The sequence below is a fragment of the Hyla sarda genome, chromosome 4 (assembly GCF_029499605.1).
Source record: "Hyla sarda isolate aHylSar1 chromosome 4, aHylSar1.hap1, whole genome shotgun sequence".
Classification (NCBI taxonomy): domain Eukaryota; kingdom Metazoa; phylum Chordata; class Amphibia; order Anura; family Hylidae; genus Hyla; species Hyla sarda.
In genome coordinates this window covers 301,572,538-301,592,383 of record NC_079192.1, presented here as the reverse complement: position 1 = coordinate 301,592,383, position 19,846 = coordinate 301,572,538, and positions in this window count along the sequence as shown.

The following is a 19,846-nucleotide window of genomic DNA, read 5'->3' as shown; positions in this document are numbered from 1 at the left end:
AGAGTAGGAGGAAAAATTGCCCACCCTGTTTTACATAAGCAGCCAGCTTGTGCTGATAGGCTATCAAGGTCACATGCCCTGTTGCCATGTAACCCCAAGTTACCAGGAGGATCTCCTGCATATTTAAAAAAAATAATTATATATATATATTGTAAGGATTCCTCCTTGGGGATTAGCTCCGGGATCATCCTGGACACTGCCACGGGACACGTTTCCACTCAATAAACCCGCAGACAACGGTTATTCATGCAAGCCTGGCACCTTGCCAGCTTTATTTAGACAGGTTGCAGGTAAAACAAAACATAACTCAGGAACAAACCAAAGTCCTAGACCGTCTGGTCACTGACTACACATATCAGCATGCCCTGACTACTATCTGGTGAGCTACCCTCAGCCAGCATAAAACATGTGCCCCTGCAACCTGTTACTCACAGTTCACACCACTTCTTGGACCGCTCACAGTTCGCTGTGTGTTTCCTCAACAGGGTCCATGTGTCTCCCCCTACAGCGACATGCTGTTACCCAGGGAGAGCCCCAACTATTCTGTTTCTTTTCCTTTTAAACAGACTTTCCCTTCCTGATACCTCATTAATCAAGCCACAGATGCAGCATTCAGCAGAGTTAGCAAGGGAAATACACCCTTTCCTTGCCACACTGCCACATATCCCCCCCCCCCCTCTGCTCAGACCACCGGGAAGGAGCACTTGTATTCAAAAGGCAGAGTCCAACTGCCTTTCCTTTTCCTTGAACAACTACATCCAACAGGTTTTGAGGCACTTGGCTTCCATCATCAGTAGATTTTATCTGCACCACTTCAATGGTGCACCCTTCTTTCATTCGCACTTTCATCAGCCACCAAGCACAAGACTTTTGGTCATCTATGACAAATTCCTTGTAAAAAGCTCCCTTCATGTCACACCTTTCCAACACCAGGTTCTTCATCTTGGTCTGTGCAGTGCTCTGGACACTAGGTGCGGACAAGGCAGATGCTCCAGGCCATTGTCTTCTTCTGTCACTGGTATGACCATCGCCCGAACTTTGCTGGTGGCCAACAGAGCCTGTATCACCCATTTGCAGGACTTCTAAGACATCCTCCACAATTTCAGGAGGCTTCCCTTTAATGCACCTGTCCATCTTTTCCTTGAGAGGGACTCTTCTCCAAATTTTACTTCTGCGGACTTTCTTCCAGTGTTTCTGGAACTAATCCAGTGCCTCTCAGGGTTTCTACCACAACCCAGTCTTTATCACAGTGACCTCTTTTTAAGCCATTTCTTTAGGGACACCGACCTTCACAGGCTCATTTTTAGGCTAAGAACTCTTGGCTCCTTTAGCCAGTTTTTCACCTGCACCTTCAGATGTGTCACTGACTTTACTTGCAGCTTCTGCAGTTATCTCTGGTTTAACTTCTACCTCAGAGAACTTCTCTGCCTCAGAATTTTCACCATGCAATGTCAATATCTCTGCAGCTTCAGAGGACTTCCCATATGGTTTCACCTCAGTCTCAGCTTCAGAGGACCTTTCATATGGCTTCTTCTCATGGTCTTCAGACTCTACTGTTTCTTTCGTCCATTGTTCAGACTCCGCCTTTTTTAGAGAAAGCATCCCTGTCTCCAGTCGCTTTTGCCCCACAAGCAGTTTTTCTTTTACACGGACGGCTGTGGCTTTTGCCTCAGTTTCCATCTGAGACACTTTTAACCTCTCGTTAGCCAGTTCTACTATAGCTTGGTCACGGCTTTCTTTTAGGACCTTCATGTCCCCTTTCAGCTTTAAACATTTCTGCTGCTCACTCTTGAGCTTAGCAGAGTTCTTCTTCTCAATTTCCAGCAATTCTGTCAAGTTTTTGACAGTATCCTCCAGAGACAGCAGTTATTCTCTCATTTGCTCATTGTCTTTATTCAGTTGCGCCATCTTGGACACTTTCTGCTCATAGACTTTTAGCTGAGCCTCTTGTTCAGAGAGCTAAGTACCCAGTGAATCCAAGGCAGCTGCGCGAGACTTAATGTGCATTTAGTTCTGCGCCTCCAGGCTCTGCACCTTGTGAGCCATTACCACTTTCTCTTTCTCAAGCTCTTCCATGACTACCAACCTAGACTTGTGATCACTTTGTAGAGCCAGATATGCCCCACACAGGACATTCACTTCTTCATCCTTGAATGAGATCTGCTTGGCCAGAATCTCCAATTCTCTCTCCTTGCTGGTCATAAGACCCTGGGAGCGGGACAGTTCATCCTGCAGAGCCGCAAACCACCTGTTCATTAAAATTAATGGATGTACTCCTCACCATGGAACGGGCCTCGTTGTCCAATGTGAAAACGGAGATTAAAAGCATCCAACAGGATCTCACTCCATTCTCCACGATGCCTACTGTTTGCAATTTTGTTACGAGACTTAAAGACAATATTGCACGTCTTGAGACTAACTTGGTTGAAACCAAAAAGTTGAAGTTTCAGCTTGACCTTCACGATTTGAAATCTAATAAAATGTATGCGTGGGGTGAGTGGGATAAAATCATCCCCACCAAGTCTATTCTACGTAAGAAAAACGCCAAACCTGCACAGAGAGTTACCTTCTCCTCCTTGGAGTCTGAAACTTCGGACTCCATGTCGGATCTTTCGGATGTTCCTGAGTCCAATGCCGATTCATCGACCAGAGGCCCCCTCTCCAACCCGCCCTTCCTCAATCCTCGTGGTAAGAGTTCAAAAAACGGGGCAGGAGAGCCGGGAGGAAACATCGGCACCAGGCGTTCCCCTCGAGAAAGCAAGCTGAGGAATCAATGGTAGAAACCGGTGAGGTACTCAATCTTTCTGCTACCATTCTATCCATACCCCAAATCAAAGTGTTGTCCAAAGGTTTGGGTTTTTCACCTACTTACCACTTTGATGTCTTTGATACCATCCTGGACATAAATCGATTTGTTAGGTCTCTGACCTTAAAGAGACATTTTGCATTAATGCCTCCTGAACCTTTACAAGATGAGACCAATACATCGGGGACTTTTTCTCATGAAGTTTCCAGTGTTCGTAATGGTGACTTTCCAGCTATTGTGTCTAGTTCACGTTCGAATGCAATGTTTACAAGTGTTCCTGATCTAGTTTGTGTTTCATTCCATGAGCAAATTTCTTTATGTAACCTTAGATCTCTAGAAATAGAGTCCATGAAAGCAGCTAACATGATCGATGTTCCTGGTGATTTCTTTATGAGTAATCCGGATTTTTATCCCATTCACTCCAGATCTCCTGTTATGAACAATTTCCAGGACCTAATTATGCATGATTTGGTAGAGCTTAAAAAGTCTGGTTCTTGCAAAGGTCCTGGAAATTTGTCCAAGTAGGAGAAATTGGCCATTAGACAGATTAAAGATAATAAACAAATGATTGTGAGGTCAGCTGATAAGGGGGGTATGGTGGTTTGTTTGGATGCAGGGTTATATGGCTTGTTAAATTAAAAAAATCCTTGAAGACCGGGATACATATGGTACACTGCCCTCTGATCCGACATCCCTTTTTAGGGAGGATCTGAGGTCAGTGTTGAACCTTGGTTTGGATTTAGGGGTTATTTCCCAAAAACAGTATGATTATATCCTGATTCACAATCCCACTACCCCTATCTTCCACTCACTGCCTAAGGTACATAAGGACCGATTCCCTCCCCCGATGCGACCTATCGTAGCGGGAATCGGTTCCTTGAACGAACGCCTTAGTCAGTGGGTGGACTCAGTTTTAAAACCTTTGGTTCCTCTCTGCCCCAGTTATATTAAGGACTCGCAACATTTGTTATCCATGGTGGGCCAGATAGAATGGCAACCCTCCTTCTCCTGGCTCACCATGGATATCGAATCCTTATATTCATCTTTACCTCATCACTTGTCCATTTTGGCCGTCACTTCTATTATGTCCACTTTTTCCACCTACAGTATTGAGTTGCAGGAATTTGTCATCGAGGCTTTACGTTATTTATTATCACATAATTTTTTTCCCTTTGATGGAGATTTTTTTATTCAAAAAACGGGCGCCTCTATGGGCGCTAAAGTCTCACCATCCATTGCTAACATTTTTGTTTTTTGGTGGGAGTTACAATATATTTTTTGTGATGACAATCCATTTCAACAAGATATTGCTTTTTTTGGTAGATTTGTGGACGATGTGGTCATAATTTGGAAGACAGATCCATGTAACATACAAAATTTCATTGATTTCATAAACAATAATCCCTTTAATCCATGGTTCACTTTTGCTTGGAACAAAACTCAAGTTTCTGGATATACTGCTAACAGCTGAAACCCCTCATGTGTGTACATCTACTTATCGTAAAGTCTGTGCGGGTAATTCACTTTTAAGAGCTGAGTCCTGTCACCCGAGGCACACAATTGCTGCTGTGCCTGTGGGTGAATTTACCCGTGCTAAGCGCAATTGTTCCTCTCAAAAATTGTTCAATAATGAATCTGCTGTGGTGAAAGAACGTTTGACCAACAGGGGTTATCCCCCAAGATTAATACACAGAGCTTTAAATAAGATTTGTGACAAGGATAGGAAGGAGTTATTGATCTCATCTAAATCTAAAAGTGGCAACAGAAATATAGGAACTAAGTGTCCCAATAAATGATATTGTTACTTTTGTTACTACTTTTAGTACAGAGTATCATGAGGTAACTAAAATTGTAAAGAAGTATCTACCAGTTTTATCGCAGGATCCAATTCTGGCCAAGTTCATACGTAGAGGTGGTATGTTCTCTTCTAGACGCGCTCCCACTCTTGGCATCATATTGTCACCTAGTATTTTTTCTACCACCGGCGAGACTAGCCCCACCTGGCTTCAGGTTAAAGGATTTTATAAGTGTGGCCTCTCTCGCTGTGTGGTTTGCAAACATGCCCAAGTAACTAAGGAGGTTGTTGCTTATAATACTAATCAATGTTTTCCTATACGCTCGTTTATTAACTGCCAGACTACGTTTACAGTTTATGTTATATCCTGCATGAAATGCAAATTAAATTATGTAGGCAGTACAAAACGCTTTTTAAAAAAACGTATACAGGAGCACATTCGAGCTGCAGTCAATCCGCACCATGTGAACGCCTCCACGGTCTCTAGACATTTTCGGGACGTCCACGGTGGCGATGTCTCTGACATGATTTTCTGTGGCATTGAATGTGTTCGCAAACATTTGAGAGGAGGAGATCGGGTTAGAACTCTACGAAACAGAGAGGCCTTTTGGATACATAATCTCCAGACCACTCATCCTAGTGGCCTGAATCTTAAAAATGATTTGATTCTCCATTACTAATTGATTCCATTTTTTAGGGCATTATCTATATTGTGCGGTTTTTCCTTGCGGTTTTTCTATGTTTAGTTTTTTCTTTATTATTATTTTTTTAGTCTTATGTTTTGTTTATTTTCATGAACATAGGATATACATTGTTCCATAATTGCATTTTGTGTGGAATTTTATGTGCAACAATATCTTATTACTACTTACAGGTTTTACCTTCAAGTGTTTGTCAGGGTTAATCTGTCGAGGTAACCGAGTGGGTTAATTATTATGGACTTGGTCCAGACTCCTCCCTTCCTCGGACAGATGCCCGTATATAACCTGTCTTTGTAGTGATTTTACAATGTGCTGAGACAAGGGGTGCATACCCGAAACGCGTCCACGCTGATCATTGATTGTTTGTTACCTGGCTGAGTCCCGCTTGCATGCGGTTTTATGGGATCTGAATAAAGAGAATTTTTCATCGTACCACTGGCTACCTATTTCTGTTCTATTGTTCAGACTCTTCTCCACCTTTAGGAGTAGTCTCCCTCTTTTCAAGGGTCTTGGCCACTTGGGCTTCAGGGTAGTTCCTGGACAGTCTCTCTGGACTGTCTCTCTGCTCACTGGCAGACTTCTCTTTCACTTCAACACTGTCTCTCTGCTGCCCAGCAGAAAGGTCTAGGACTCCTAGGTCTGCAACAACATCTGGTCCAGTGGTTCGACCTTCCTGGTCACGATCCATCTCTGGTCCAGACGTCACATCTCCTTCACTCAGGACTCTGTCTGTGACAGTAAGCGCAGCACCCAGCTCCACATGTACTCTCTTCAGTACTTCTGCATTATCCACAGACATCTCTGTAGCTTCTTTTCCAGTCACCTCTTCGAGATGACCACGCAATTTCAACCCCCCTTTTGGCTCATCTTTATTCACAAGGTTCAGCATAGCTTCCTCTTTTCCAGTCTCATTGACTTCTTCCAGGTGAAAGCGCAACTCTAGCCCCACCTTGGGCTCATCTTCAGCTGGCGGATGGAACCCATGTTCCTGTACCTGATCCGTTTCTGGTTTCACTGAAGATTCTGTTTCAGTCAGAGGCACACTTGTCACTTGAGTCGCTGGATCCTCTTGGACTTGACTCACGGTCTGGTCTTCAGCTCCCCCTGCAGTCTGGCAGACCCCTATCTGACATATATCTAGTGACTGCTGACACTCCCCGTCCTCAGCCTCTGCTGAGTAACTCTCCATTAGTGTGTGGTGCAAGTCAAGTGTTGTGGGCCCATCAGGTGTACCCGCTCTAGTTACCTAGCTATCTTCCCATAATTGCTGAAAAAATGGAAAATCCGTCCCCAGTACTACATCATATTCCAAGGAGGGCTCTATTGCAACCTTGTGACCTATAGTACCATAAGGAGTAGAAATACAGACATTAACCGTTTTACAACCCTGAATACCAGCCTACATCTAGGGTCTAACAAAACCATCATCTTTTTACCTTCTATTTCCAGCTCACACAGGTTTTCTTTTGTCCTGTCAGAGGTGGCAGCAGTTCTCTTTACATCTGAACACAACATAAGTTTTTCAACAAAAACATTATCAGATTGCACATGTTCAAAATTTACAGGACAGTTCATGGCACTAGGACCTAACTCAGGCAAAGTGTGTTTTGTTACATTTTCTCCCAGTCCTGCATTGAACATTTTCTGTTCACCAGATTTTTTCAATCCGATCTGCACAGTGTGAACAGTCTCATAAGTCTTCATGAGGGGTTCCCCACCCTCACATGATTTTGCAACTGGACATAGGTTGGTACCACCTTGAACACTGTTCACACAGACAACTAGGGAAACACCACCCTCCGCCTCAGCATTTTTATGTACAGTCCCATCATTCTTATGTACAGTCTCATAGTCTCTAAACATGGCCCCTATAACCCCTGGAACAGTCTTACCAGAATATCTTGCCGTTCAGTCAGTTAAGGGCTGGTGCTGGACATCTCTCACCAGATTCTCTGCTGCAGAACATCGCTCCACTTGCTCTTTAAGTAGCTCTGCAACTTTAAATCCAGCATCACTGTTAGGCTACAGTGCACACTGTAGTCTTGCAGCTTGGCTTACTCCCACTTGAGTCAGGATCTCTGTCTTGACTTTCTCATAGTCCCGTAAGATCTTTGGATCCAGTTCACAATGAACTTTTTGGGCATCTCCTCCAATGAATCCATACACCAAGTTTCCCCAGTGTGTCTTGGGCCATTCCTCATGCATAGCAATCCTTTCAAACTCTGCAAAGGTTGCTTCCTCCTGCGCTGCAGCCGTCTGCAGCACCACACTTAGCAGGACATCCATCTTCCAACACAGCACAGTCCTCTGCCAAAATGTCAGCCGCTTGCCAACAAAATTTTCCTTTGCCCCTAGCAACGCCTTTATACACAGTCTCAAAACTTAATTTGCACTCTGCAGGTGGCCCGTCCACCTTTCTCCTTACTTGAGAAAGAGCGCCCACTCGCTTGATGCGATCTGTTGCCCGTAGCAACAACTTCATTGTTCTCCCCCTACAGCGACATGCTGTTACCCAGGGAGAGCCCCAACTATTCTGTTTCTTTTCCTTTTAAACACACTTTCCCTTCCTGATACCTCATTAATCAGGCCACAGGTGGAGCATTCAGCAGAGTTAGCAAGGGAAATACACCCTTTTCTTGCCACACTGCCACAATATATATATATATATATATATATACATATATATATATATATATATATATATATATATATATATATTTATTTGTAGCCCAGTACTAGGGATGGGCGAATCGAATCTGCCGAATCTGAATTTGTTACGAATTTCAGGAAAATTTTGATTCGCAAAGAATGCGAATATCGCTGCAATACGATCGTGCAAATGGCTTAATTAAACTCCATTTAGTGCGGTCCCGGCTCCAGGGCATCATACATGATGGATCCACATATGAGGACAATAGGCAAGGAATCCTGGGATGGCGGGAAAAAGGGTAGGCAGGATGACCCTAGTTCACATGCAGCCTATAAGCAGCCAGCCACGCCTGTGATGTCACATCCCTATATAATCGGCAGCCATATTGCGGCCAGTCACATCAGCGTTCTATTACAGAGAGAGAGGGACAGACAGCAGTGTGTGTTGCACAGAAAAGCTTTTTTACAGCAGTGATTCACCTCCCAGTCACTACAGCATTCTGTTACAGAGAAGGATAGAGATCAGTGTGTTGCACGGTGTGTTGCACAGAACAGCAGCAATTCACCTAAAGCCCAAATCCTGACTAGTGTTGAGCGGCATAGGCCATATTCGAATTTGCGAATATTCGCGAATATATGGACGAATATTCGTCATATATTCGCGAATATTCGCATATTCGCATATTCTCGTTTTAGTTTCGCATATGCGAAAATTAACATATGTGAATATTAGTATATACAAAATTAGCATACGCGAAAATTCGCATATGCGAAAATTCACATTTGCTAATTTTCGCATACGCGAATTTTCGCCCGCCAGTCTCACACAGTAGTATTACAGCCTTCTTTACACCACACAAGCTGGAAGCACAGAGGGGTGATCACTGTGATGTGTACTGTGAAAAAAAAACAAAAAAAAAAACAAACAAATATTCGTAATTACGAATATATAGCACTATATTCGCGAAATTCGCGAATCCGCGAATATGCGATATTCGAATTGCGAATATTCGTGAGCAACACTAATCCTGACTGATAGGGAAGGAAGTGAGATTGAGAGAGAGAGAGAATGCAATTTTGTAGTAGTATACAGCGACTGTGTGCTGCAGCACGGGTGTGTACTGCTGGTGTTGTACAGAAATACTGTTTTAAGCGTAATGGAGTGTTTTGTCCTCCCCTTAATAAGCGCATACCACATACATACATCTAAGTGGTATACTATTTTGTTCCTGTTAAAGTATTAAGGGCCTAGATACTGTGAAAGGCCAGCCAAAAGTACACACCGACTCGTGTTGTACACAAATAGTTTTTTAAGCGTACTGGATCGCATTGTCCTCCCCTCATAAGTGCATACCACATATGTACATCTACATGGTGTACAATTTTGTTTATGTTGAAGTCTTAAAGGCCTAGATACTGTGAAAGGCCAGTCAAAAGTACACACCTGCTGGTGTAGACAAATACTGTTTTAAGCACACAGGAGCACATTGTCCTCCCCTCATAAGTGCATACCACATACGTACATCTAAGTGGTGTAGTATTTTGTTCCTATTAAAGTCTTAAGGGCCTAGATACTGTGAAAGGCCAGCCAAAAGTACACACCAGCTGGTGTTGTACACAAATACTGTTTTAAGCGTACTGGAGCACATTGTCCTCCGCTCATAAGTGCATACATCATACGTACATCTAAGTGGTGCACTATTTTGCTCCTGTTAAAGTCTTAATAGCCTAGATACTGTGGAAGGCCAGCCAAAAGTACACACCGGCTGGTGTTGTACACAAATACTTTTTGGAGCGTACTGGAGCGCATTGTCCTCCTTTCATAAGTGCATACCACATACGTACATCAAAGTGGTGTAGTATTTTGTTCCTGTTAAAGTCTTCAGGGCCTAGATACTGTGAAAGGCCAGCAAGTAGTACACACCTGCTGGTGTTGTACACGAATACTGTTTTAAGAATACTGTGGCACATTGTCCTCCACTCATAAGTGCATACCACTTACATACATCTAAGTGGAGTACTATTTTGTTCCTGTTAAAGTCTTAAGCTCCATCAGCAGCAGCCTGAGTCTACAGTCACTGATGAGTAGCTTTCTTCACCCACATAGTGAAGCAACTCATCAGCAGCAGGTAGACCTGGAGCAGGACCTGAACCAGCAGGTGGTGGCATACCATGATATGATGATGCCAACACACCTTGAAGATCCGCTGGACTTCTGGGAAGCCAAACTTGATTTGTGGCCACAACTAGCAGAGTTTGCCCTGGAAAAGCTTTACTTCCCAGCCAGTAGTGTGCAATCAGAGAGGGTGTGTAGTGCAGCGGGGCCATAGGAACCCCAAGAAGAACTCGTCTGTCCACGAAAAATGTGGAGAGACTGACCTTTGTGAGGATAAATCAGGCATGGATCAGCCAGGATTTCCACCCACCAATGCCTGATGCATGAGAGTAGATTGACCATGGTGTCACACCAACACTTCACAAATATGGCTAGTGCTAAACATTTTTAATGTGCTGCTCCCCAGTTATAAACATTCCTCCTGCCTCAGACCCCAAGTTAGTATTGAGGATATGCATTAAGTAAAACTTAACTTTTAATAATAGGGCTAGGATAAAATATATGGACCCCAATTTTTTTTTTTTTATTAAACAAAAGGAAAGGTGTGCAAAAAATACTATGTGCCACCTACACCACCAAGTATTGATGTGATGCCAAGACCGCTAAAAGGTGGAAGGGAACAACGTATGGTCCATTGTAACTGGTGGGGTAAAAACTTCACCCGTAAGGCCCTACTCTTGCATTATTAATTCCCTTCTTGGCAAGTGTTACTCGCCCTAAAAAGTGCTGCCCCACACAGGAACCTCTCCCGATTTCCCCCTACAAGCACTGCCATTTCCCAGGGTTTTCACTGGGTCCCTTTCAGGTTTCCTGATGTTGTCGCTGCCACCTCCAGGCTGTCTCATTCTGCCACCATATGCTCTACTCATGCTGCTGCCACCTCCAGGCTGTGTAATACAGCCACTATATATTCTCATCAAGCTTCCACCACCTCCAGGCTGTGTCATTCAGCCACTATATGTTCTCCTCATGCTGCTGCCAACTCCAGGCTGTGTCATTCAGCCACTATACTTTCTCCTCATGCTGCCACCACTTCCACGCTGTGTCATTCAGCCACTATTTGGTCTCCTTATGCTTCCGCCACTTCCACACTGTGTCATTCAGCCACTATATGGTCTCCTCATGCTTCCGCCACCTCAACGCTGTGTCATTCAGCCACTATATGGTCTTCTCATTCTGATGCCACCTCCAGGCTCTGTCATTGTGCCACTCTGCGACAGTGATTCTAATAGTGACGCCTCTGATCTGCATGTCATACTGAATAACAGATAATTTTACTAACCCAGCACACACCCTATCCGTGTTACAGTAAGGCAAAGTGTTCTGCACCCCTATTGGGGCTCTCTGTAGGCAAGAAATAGCAGTTTTTAATAGTGATTAGCCGTGAATGAATTCGGACCGAAACAAATTTTGGTGGAAAATTTGGCGAATCGGCTGAATCGAATTTATCAAAAAATTCGCTCATCTCTACCCAGTACCATAAAAAAGAGGTAAGTGGATGGAGGATCCATAATGTTGTATATATTAAAGATCATTATAATATAGAATATCATAAATATTCTAGTATAGGAAAAGGACCTTTCAATTTGCAGGCACTGCTTTGTCCCAGTCTCTAGATACTGAGGTCTTCTTCCTATACCAGAATATTGTATCCTGACAGGTTGAGTGGCCTCCACCCTGTTACCTCGGCTCAGCAGCTTTACCCATGGCTTGAAAAATACCCCATTGTCAGGGGTGGTATGCATTTTTTCCCCCACCTAAGATCAGAGGCTATCTTGACCATCTATGTTTTTTGAGGTGTAGGATTACTGGTCAAGGATCTCAACTATCCAAAGGTAATGCACAATGCGCAGTCCTCCGTTCTTTTTAATTTACTACCTCTATAGGTTTAATTATTTTAAATGAGGAGTTCTGACCACTGTCATAAAAATGAAATAAAATAGGCTAGATATAGAGCCTTGATAGGTATATTAGCATATTACCCAGTTCTGTATCATCAGTCACATAGGAGTATTCAAATCTCTCTGACTATAGAAGACCCAATCTCCAAGTCCGCTTTATTGTGCTTTCTTTTCATAAACTGTCCTGCTTAGGATCTTTACCATTACCTGGACTTCTTGGTCTCCATCATCTAGAGTCGCAGGGCCGGTATTCAAAGGGGTAATTTTTTCTTCTCCTCCGGCATTTCACTGGACGATCTGGGTCGTTTCCTGCAACCCACTGGCTTGACAGCGACATACTACTGTTGATACCCCGCTTTTTAGGGGTTATATGCCTGTTATTTACACTTTGAGGTGAGCGCCCATCTATAATCCCCATGGGGTCATCCCCTACTCCCCTCACTCTTCACGCATATCCTGGGGTAATACACAAGGCGTCGCTTGTCGGTCTCTCCCTTTTTCTATCTCCATCCAAGTCCGCTAAGGGTCGCGAGATCATGACTAAATGGGGAATGCAGGTAATTTTGGGATGTCAGCTCAATGCATATCCAAAATCGCACCAGTGAGTAACAGAGAGCACCCACTAATGAATAGCACTAACCCCATTACACACCAATTTATATTTGTTCACCGGGAAAGTAATAAATGACTTTAACCACCTTGGTTTATCTATTTTAGATCTCCCTGATTTTAACATTATACACATAAATTAAATCATTCTGAACCCGCCAACCCTAGATAGACATTAAATTACATAATGTATTTTCTCCATGAGACCCTCCTAACCACATTGCAGCTGAAATAAGTGATCTTATACAAAAAACCTATATAGTTCCATCATTTATTTTTGATATGTTAAAGAGAAAAGATGTTTGTAACATTGTCGAGTGAGTGCCATCTCTCTCCTCCTGAAGTTTACAAATAAAATCTTCAGTTGCAGTATGTCCTAAAAAGAACACCTCCTCATTTTGGGATGGTACATGAAAAGCCTAAAATAAATCTTTAAGCAAGCGACCATGCCATGGCGGTGTAGCATTAATGGGACACTATCAGAACCCTAGTCAGCGTGAGAGGCCTCAGCATTAAGTCAAAAGTCCCAAGTACAATACTACAAGTCACAGCAAGTCTACAGGGCTCCCAAGGGTTACACTGCATCTCCTCTGCTCTAATCTGGGCTGTGAGGATTGTAACATCTACTGCCTCAGTAAAGACAGTTATCCGTAACCTGGCATCGGAGTATCTCTGGCCCAGGAGAAGCTGTCTGATCCTTGGACCATGTAGGTTAATGGTGCCCTGGTGTCACGATCATACCTATATACCCTGCACACAGTATCCCCAAATTGGGTGCCACAAATGTTCATGCGGACCTAGCGCCAACTGATTCAGTCTGCACTGGCTGCACTCAGAATCTCCAGCTGGATTTTGTCTTGTCAGAAATTCCAAAGTTCCAGGCCTTACTGTACTGAGGTCATTCCTCACTAGTTTATTATTTAAGTTTTTAGAGTGTCTGTATGACATCAGCAGATTAAATTTTAATCATATACATGGCTAAATCTATTTTTGAGTATATACCAATGATTGTTCATAATCTAAGCAATTGATCTACTATGGTCACATAGAAATATATGGAATCCTCTTATTGTCATCTCTTTTTTGGATATAAAGTTGTCTCTCTCTGTACAGATTATATCCTCTGTCTTTGTGTTTTCACAATAGCAGGAGGGTAAATGCATTTTTTTCTTTCTTCTTTTACTTGTCTCTGAGCCTGCCTGTTTTTCATTGTGTGCTGTTAAACCCTTGCTTATTTGTGGGTTACTGTTTTAAATGTGACTTGCTGAAATCATTTCTGTACTATTGGCCTGGTTCACTCTTAGCATTTTGTTGATTGCTTTACAAAACTAGGAATGGATCCAAAAAAGAGGAAAATATAAAGTTTTCAATTATGCTTTTCTTTCCATTAAGTTTCACTACTGCTTTTGCTATAAAAGTCTAGTAAAATCTGCAGTATATGCTAAACCCTAAAGGCCAATAGTAAGGACAATAAATGTATGTTCATTTTTGCAGGTTTTGTTTATTTTTATTTTAGTCACGCTTCCTATTCCTGTCGGACCATGTTCTTAACTCTGCTACGGTTTGCCCACCATGGTTTTATTCATTACTTCGGTTGTGGTATCAATTCAGATCCAGTTGATTTTTTTTTTCAAATCAACTGGTGCCAGAAAGTTAAACAGATTTGAAAATTACTTCTATTAAAAAATCTTAATCTTTCCAGTACTTATCAGCTGCTGTATGCTCCACAGGAAGCTCTTCTCTTTTTGAATTTCTTTTCAGTCTGACCACAGTGCTTTCTGCTGACACCTCTCTGTATCAAGAAATGTCCAGAGCAGGAGAGGTTTGCTATGGGGATTTGCTTGTACTGTGGACAGTTCCTGACATGGACAGAGGTGTCAGCAGAAAGCACTGTGGTCAGACTAAAAAGAACTCCAGAAAGAAATACAACTTCCTGTGAAGCATACAGCAACTAATAAGTACTGGAAGGATTACGTTTTGTAAATAGAAGTCATTTACAAATCTGGTTAACTTTCTGGCACCAGTGGATTTGAAAAAAAATATTTTCCACTGGAGTACCCCTTTAACTTTTTACATTTTGATGCTTTTCCTGAAAAAAATTACCTCACTTTGCTTCTCAACAAAGAACTTTTGACTTGGACACGTAATACCTGAAATCTTTCCATTTGGTCTGCAGACTGAAACTGGGTCACAGCCTGCCCTAGCTGCCTGGTGCACTTTATCAGAAATGTAGTATTGCTTGCATAGATTCCATATTATCTTTTTAGTACAACAAATTCCACTAGTTACTTCTTACTAGTCATGATAATCTCTTAGTATCATGGTCTATGATATAGAGAAGCCTAGTATTGTAAGGTAGTCTTTATAAATGGCACTTTATATATATATTACTAGCCCAACACTAAAAAACAAACGTGTTGTCCCTTACTATCACATGGCTACCTTCTGCTGCTCAGTTCTGCCTCTTGTGTGACAGTTGTCAGCAAGTTAATGTGTTTTGCTGGACATATCTTAACCATTGCAGACTTAGTAGGAGAAAATGAAGTGGGAAGGATTTTACTTGCTGAAATAAATGTAGAAATTTGGAACAATGTGGAATAATAAGGAAAAAAGGGAAAAAAAATTAACAAACCTATGGAAAATAGATAGATACAGTAGATATCAGACGAAGAAGCAGCACTCTTGAAATAGGTAGCATTCGGGTGCTATAGGCGATGGGTCCTAGTTCTAGGGCCATAAATGCATACATACAAGGAAAATCACCGCAGCACACACGGATGAAGTGGATGATTGTAGCTTTATTCCAACACAGACGCGCAATGTGTCGGTCACACCATTAAGAAATTTCTCAAACCATGGCTGACTGAAACGTTGCCCGTCTGTGTTGGAATAAAGCTACAATCATCCACTTTATCCATGCGTTCTGCGGTGATTCTCCTTGTATAGATAGATAGGTAGATAGATATAAAGAAATGCTGGAGCAGAACATGTAGAAACTTCTGGGTGCATGCTATAATATAGCCTTGGTCTCAGGCTTGAAAACTATCTAGAAGCAAGATATACAGCAGCACTCGCAAAGTTGAATCAAAAGATGGCTGTAAATGTTACAGGCTTTGTTTCGGCCATCTCACATGGCCATTGTCAAGCTTGACAATGGCCATGTGAGATGGCCGAAAATTCCAAGAAATAGCATCCTTGATAATGGCTATATGGGTAGTCAAAAATATATATATATTTATTTAGACATTACTGCATACAAAGGAACACATGGTAACTAATAACAATGTATTCCAATGAGTAAGGCCTACAAGGGGCCTGAAATGCATTGGTTTTAGTTATCATATGTGTTTTGTATGCTGATGTCAAAGAAAACTTAAATTTAGCCGCAACAGCGTTGTACTATTTCTTTTACTGCATTATTACTGTGCTGCCCACACTTCCATGCATCTATTCACATAACAGTTGGTCTGAGCCTGTGAAAAGGAATCTAGTGCAGTAAATCATACCCCCCCAATATTTTAGGACAATAAAAATGTCCTCTCTTTCCATGGGTTGGTCAAATTTATATTAAAACCCTGAACAAGCTTTCTTTCTTTTTTTCGTGCCAACTTTCTGCACAATCTTACAGAGGCCCTGCCATTTGGCAAAGTTTTCTACCATGGGAGATAAGACTAGGACTCTTGTAAACCAACTAAAGGGGTAAATAAAAACTGTAGAAGTTGTGGAGCTTCTCCAGTGAAAAACATGAAATCTCACAAAAGACTGTGCAAATCAAGATCATATTGTTCTACTTTTATTTTTTTACCATGTGTGTTAAAGTTTAGATGAACCACTCAACTAACTCATCTGTTTGGGAGTGATGCACAGGGGAACAATGTGTGGTTTGGAACAGCTTGCACTGCTCTTTCATTATCTCAGGCATAAACAGTGTGCCTTGGTCAGTAAAGATTTCATTAGGAATTCTTGTCTAGAAAACTTGTAAAAACAACTTGAGCAATACTTATATAGGCAGTGTTTCTAAAAAAAAAGTACAACTTTAGGATAATACGTTGCATAGTTGAGCAACCTAAATATATTGATATTTTCTAGATGACTTTTCTAGGACCCACTAAATCCATGCCAATATTTTCAAATATGACACGTCAATAATTGGGAGCTGAACCAAAGGACTGTCAAAGTGTGACAATGGTGAACTTATGTGGCATGTGGTGCACAACCTACAGTAGTTCTTGATTTTCTTGTCAGCCCCCATGTGTCTTCACAGAACATGATAATGAACCATATCTAGATTAATCTATGATCATTATTCATTGCAAAATGTGACCATTGTTTGTTAGAATCTGGTTATTTAGATGGACAGTACCAAAATTGTCTTGGGGAATTGCCTTGCTCTTAAGCCAAATTTATGCTCCCTATCTCCTAAACCAGGTTTGTGGCCACATGATCCTTGCACACGTACCTACTTTTTGCCAATTTTGCAGCTTCAATATTCCCCACACGCAGAGCCCATTTCAATCCCTCTTTCCAGTATGCTACAGTAAAGGCCATTTTTGCATGTAGTAGCAAAGAGGCTAGAGACAAAAAAAATAAAATAAAAAATAAATTATTCATTAAAAAAAGACATTATATTCCAGCCCAGCCTGCATATTCCTCAGTTGACTTTGCACAGTGCAGCTTTTCTCATTGCCTGCTGGTGTAGAGATGATTATTCTGTTGAATACTGAAATCTCTCTAAGCCTGCATGGTAATCGCATCCTGTTCTGTAATATCTCTTGGAGGAAACAAACTTCAAACAGTGTTGTAAAAAACAAAAAACATTTCAAGTTATACTTCTTTCAGGTGCAAATGAAGTGCAGCTGGTAGCGCGTGCAGTGGGGTTTTCTTTTTGTATTGTGCGAGAACCCTAGTGCCTGTGGGTGGGCACTTCAAGCACAGAGATATTTTCATTCCTCAACCTGGCTTCTCCACATCCATCCTCATCTTCGGTACCATGTGGAATATCACATGCCCCAGCAAACAATGCAGCTGTACACAGTACCATATGGAACTCTCTTGTCCCTGTACATCCCTCTTTCCTGGCTCCCTGCACCTACACTTCACATCAGACAGGCAGCAGCTGCTGGTGAGATTAATTAAAAGCTACAGGTGGTCATCTGACAATGGAACTCGCAAGATGCGGAGGGGGTGCCATGAGTGAATTTCGAGTGTATCTAGTGTAAGAGATGATTACGTCTGTGGCTGAAATGGCACAAGTGACTGCTGTAGGAGAGCAATTAAAAAAAAGCACTTCAGCATGAAATCTGCCAAACATCTCAGGGAGGAAACCTACTTGGCACCAATTTACAGCCATGATCCGTGCACCTGAGTAGGAAGAATGGTGACAAAAGAGTTGCTGCTTTCAGGGCACTGCAGGGAGTTCCATTTAATAGCAATTTGGACTGTAGCCTTCCTTTCTGTCACTGAAAACCTGCAGACTCCTACCTATAAATGACTTTGCCTGACCATTAGTTGTCGGTTGGGCTTCAGTGGACTTTTTTTATTTACTTTTTGAGTTAAATTAATCTCGATAGGCAATTTCAAATTTGGGGTGCTGAATGGTATTCCTACTGTGAAATGTTCTAGCAGAGTTATCGAGTCCCGGAGTGTTAAATGTGACCTTTCCTAGTTAAATTAGTCTGACTCACTCTATTTATCAGTAGGAATCCTCTAAATGTCTGCAGTGTGAGGTTAGGGTGCCAATCAGTCATTTTCTAATCAATAAAAATAAAGTAAACCGGCCGGAGTGACAAGTAGCAATTCTCAACTTGGCAAATAATATTGAATTATGTTGGGTCGTCATGGAAACGTTCAATGTAAGCTGTAATGACAAGTCCATAAAACTGAAATAGCTGCAGACCCTTTTCTTAAAATAAACTGTTATCCACAATTAAAATGTGTGTGTGTGTGGGGGGGGTGTTTTGGTATTCAGCGTTGCAGCAATCTCCAATTTGTTTGAAATGAAGTTCTGAATTGTACATGACCTTTCGTTTCTACCTGTCCATAGACAGTGGCTAAGAATATAATAAAGTTAAAGAAATTTACATTTCAACATTGTCTAGTCACATATTTTAAAATAGTAGATGGATATTAAATACTAGTGAACAGGAGTTCAAAAACTGCAGACCATAATAGGTAACTTGTATCAATATTGTTTATGCAGATTCAAGCTATGCTGACAATTTTTTCCTCATTCTTGGGCCTTATAATGACTGTTATTTGCCTAAAAAAATTGGCAAAAAAGATGCTATGTTTTTTACTATTGTGTTCTATTGTACACCAATGTGTAAACACTAATAGAGACAGCCAAAAGTACTCAAAATGTATAATCTTTATTAGTCTAAGGAAATAAAAAGTCATAAAAATAATGAAGAATCATAACTGGATGGGGCAGCACCATTGAGGACATGGACACAAAGTTACTAGGTGAAAAAATATGGCACCTGTAGAAACAACAATACTATATCAATAAGAAAATAGGGGTTGATATCGTTTTTTTTTTTTTTTTTTTTTTATGCATTGATATTGTATTGTTGTTTTTACTCGTTGAGATGCATTGTCCATGTGGAGGGTGGGTGGAGTAGTCCAGAGCAGCTGAGGGTAGAAGTTCTTTGGGAAAAGTCTATAGAGTTTTCACAGATGACTTTGTGGTTGTTAAACCGGTTGGTTCTTCTGAGAGCCTGTGAAACACTTCCCAATGGAGAGTCTTAAAGGTCATTGACCCTGGGGTTCACTTGCAAGGCATATGCTAAAGTTAATGGTGATGTGGTAGTCATGCAGCACTATATATTTAGCTGGAAACTCACAAGTGTTTGAAAAAAAAAAAAGTCCTTGCTTAGCTCTTTCCCTCTCTGAGCAGGAACAGGATTTTGGAGATTATTGATCTCTCAGCATAGACTGGAAATAGTCTATGGTGAAACCTCTTGAATGCCACACAGTGCCATGATCACCATGATCCATTCCAGGTATGACTCTAGTAGACTGGTGAGAAACTGGAAATCGATTTACTGACAAAGCTAGGACTTAGCTCCTCGCTTGTAGTAACTTTTAATACTAGTTACTGGTAACTACAGTCTATGCTATTCTGCATCATTATGCTTTTGTACACCAGTGCATATGCAATTTTGTAATATTTGGTACCCATTATATTTACCTTTGTCCCTTATGGTTTCCTTAGTGGTCTCTTTTTCTACATCCCTTATCGTTACGTGCTCTAGTGTTTTGCAGTATCCC